This window comes from Chiloscyllium plagiosum, unplaced genomic scaffold (assembly GCF_004010195.1).
Source record: "Chiloscyllium plagiosum isolate BGI_BamShark_2017 unplaced genomic scaffold, ASM401019v2 scaf_55144, whole genome shotgun sequence".
Lineage (NCBI taxonomy): Eukaryota > Metazoa > Chordata > Chondrichthyes > Orectolobiformes > Hemiscylliidae > Chiloscyllium > Chiloscyllium plagiosum.
The window spans coordinates 2630-6203 of NW_025200420.1; the positions used below are offsets into that span (position 1 = coordinate 2630).

Consider the following 3574-nt stretch of genomic DNA (forward strand, 5'->3'; position numbering starts at 1 on the left):
ATCAATATGCCAATCCTTTCAATGCGGCTCAGTTCCATGAGAAACTACACTTTTAATTGTGAACATGAGGAAAAAAGCAACCATTTTCCAGGGTGCAAATTGCATACGTGCCAATCTGAGGGAATACACAAGGAAAATAACTAAAAGAGAGGTAGAAAGTATTTGAGCACCTTTGCAGAATCTGCTCCCTGTCTGGATTCACTCCAGTTGCTACAAGTAAACCTCCCTCGGGGTCAGGCAGCCCTGCATCGGGAAGCACTGGGATGGTCAACTACGACCAGTTTACATGGAGAACACATCTCCACATTAAACAGCCTCGAGGCAAACTTCCCTTCCTTCCACTTAAAGTTCAAGACCCCTCAAAGCGAAATTCCCCAGGTAAGTTCGGAAGAATTTCTTCCAGGTGTTCACTAATCATTTCTATGAGCACTTTGTTCAAGTTTGAATATTGCAAGTTTTGAAAATTAGTGATTCTGAGCGAAATCACAGTTCGAAAAACAGAATGTGGGAATTTCGACAGAGTTTATTTTTGCACATATGACACGACAACAGTGAAGATCTTTTGACGTCATTCTCAAACATGCCTGCCACACGCCAGATGAAAAGCTGAATACTTCTCTGGAAAAACTGCCGAGCAATGCGGGAGAATGGCACACCGCGTGCGTGTTGGGACCATAACCCAAAAGAGAAACCATTGTCTCCTATTCATTCAACGTCGTCTTTAGCAGCTTTCCCGTATACCGGCGCTCTGTTCTGCACCTTCTCTTCCGCTCCCAAAAAAGCTTCGACATAAATATTTCACAATGATATACGAGCCCAATGTGCACATTTGAGGTGACAACCTCTGAGTGGTCTCCTGTTCTCTGTATCCTATGTTGAGGAGGGCAATGCTTGTAACTGGCCACTCGGGTGTCAGAGAAAAGTTTCGAAACAGTGGAGGGAGCCCGGTTCCTGGGGACGGGACAAACAGCAGCAGGAAGACAGAATGAGAAGCAGCTGTTCTGGAAACTCTTCGTCACTTGCAATTCTTAGAGCAATGTCAAGAGCAATGTCAAATGTATTTCACACTAAGCAAGTCTCAGCTGGCTCAAGAGGTGTGTGGTGGGTATGGGAAATAGCCGCTGTTTGGCTTTTTGGTCTCATGGCATGACTCTCTAGGTAGAGTGTTTAACTGTGCAGACTTGTGCGCGGTCCTGGATTCAAATCCGAGACCAGACTGCGTCTCTTAACTTGATTTGAGTAAAAATGCCCCATTAATTTTCTCAAAAAGCACCTTCGGGAAACGAGGTTGGGCTGCCTGGAGTACGAATGAGGCAGAAAACAGGGAAGTGAAATGATTGAAGATCGCGTTGAACAGGTTGACGTGAGTGGTGCGGTGTTTGAGGAATGTCAGCGAGAAAGGTAGATTGAAAAATTAGGACAGCTCTCTTCGGAGAACAGAAGTTTGAAATCTGGCCTGATTGAAGCTTTCCAAGTCATGCGAAGTCTAGACAGAGAAAGTAATGTCGTAAAAAAATGCTCCCACGCCTGAAAGGATCGGCAACGATTCGGCAGACATTTAAAGTCATGAGGAAAAGAACCAAAAGTGACATTAGGAAGAATGCTTTCGGACAGGGAGTGGTTGGGATCAGTAAATCCCTAACTGACACTGACAAAGAAGCAGATTCATGAGATTCAAACGGGAATGGTTCATGTTTAAAGTTACAATGTGCAGAATTACATGGAGAAGGCAAGAGAATGATACGAATAGAGACCCACGTTCACTTACTGTGTCGACCCAGCAGAGTGAAGGTGGGCCGCATGGCGTCTATTCAGTGTGAAATCACAGTTCGACCAACAGAATGTGGGAAGTTAGAAAAAGTTTATATTTACAAAGCCTCCATACGTCTGCGCAACACCATATAAGACGACAGCAGTGGAGATCTTTGACAGCAGTCTCGAACTTCCTGAAGAAGGGCTTATGCCCTAAACGTCGATTCTCCTGTTCCCTGGATGCTGCCTGACCTGCTGCGCTTTTCCAGCAACACATTTTCAGCTCTGATCTCAAGCATCTGCAGACCTCACTTTCTCATCAGTCTCGAACGTGCATGCCAGGCGCCAGACGAAAGTCTGAAGGGACCTGTGGAATAGGGCGCTGTGCGTAAGAGCAGAGTGGCGCAGCGGGAGCGTGCTGGGCCCATAACCCAGAGGTCGATGGATCGAAACCGTCCTCTGCTATTGTTCAGTCTCTCCTAGAGCAACTTTCCTTTGTGATGGCACTCTGCCTTTCAAACGACTGTCTGAATGCCCCGGATCAACCTGAAACTCACACCGTTCAAGTAACTTGGTTTTCAAAGTCTGAGTGGTCTTCTCCTGTTTTTCGTCGGCTTCCGACGAACTGAATCGCAAACCCACTTCTCTGAAATGCCAGTGAGCTGAGACGCATTCCTTGTGATTTCGTGCCTTGCCTGCCGTAATTCGCCACGCCGGTTCGGACGTGAATGACAAGACGATCAGCATGTCAGAAACTGTATCACCATTCAGACACAGTCCCTTCGTATTCGGACAGATATCACTGATTGTGAATCACCTCAGAAAGAGACAAGTGGCAGAGAGTCGCCGTGGACACGATGGGCTGGACCGCCTCTGTCGGCGGGAGAACGATGGTCCGTGTTTATGCCGTCCCGCTGCCTGTCTCTGGCACAGAGATGCTGAGGGAGCGACAATGGTTCATTTAACCGTCCCTTCCGTGTTGGACTGCATGCAGTCCCTCAGCTCAGGGCCGTGGGGATGACTCTCAGTGAGTGAAGGTTTCACTCGGATTCTCTTCATCTGGGACACTTGGGCTCAGATGTTAACTGCTGCGCGGTCGCAGCGATGAAAGCGATGCCCACTTTGCGAGAGATTTTCTGTAAGATTTCAGCGTGAAGACGAATTCTGAACACCAAGCAGACTGCACAACAATATACTCATATGAATCTACTTGAGGGAAGAGTCCTCGTTGTCCATTTCTCTCTGCCTCGCCAGCACAGCATCTTTCTATCTCTCCAATAACAGACGTTTGGAGGAAATTCACAATCAAAGTTACTCACTTCCCACTCATTAGATTACTTACAGTGTGGAAACAGGCCCTTCGGCCCAACAAGTCCACACTGACCCGCCGAAGCCCAACTCACCCATACCCCTACATTTACCCCTTACCTAACACTACGGGGAATTTAGCATGGTCAATTCACCTGACCTGCACATCTTTGGACTGTGGGAAGAAACCGGAGCACCCGGAGGAAACCCAAGCAGACACGGGGAGAACCTGCAAACTCTACACAGTCAGTCACCTGAGGCGGGAATTTAACCCGGGTCTCTAGCGCTGTGAGGCAGCAGTGCTAACCACTGTGCCACCGTGCCGCCCACAAAGTGTAAGTGAAACCTCTCATCCCAAGGGATTGGGAGTTAAAAAGCAGAAGAGCGAATGGACTCTTCCCTCCCTCCAGAAAAACGGACAAGTAGAAACAAATTGGTTTAATTATCCGCCACTGGAGATAGACCAGTTCCTGGGGATGAGACAAACATCAGCGCCCCGGGGACAGCATGACAA

At 47.9% G+C, this 3574-nt stretch overlaps 1 non-coding gene across 1 annotated transcript; it reads left to right on the forward strand.

Moving 5' to 3' along the window:
- The first annotated feature begins 2145 nt into the window (after positions 1-2145).
- Positions 2146-2217, forward strand: trnam-cau. The gene has a single exon. It is a non-coding gene; the product is annotated as a tRNA-Met (tRNA).
- Positions 2218-3574: the final 1357 nt, after the last annotated feature.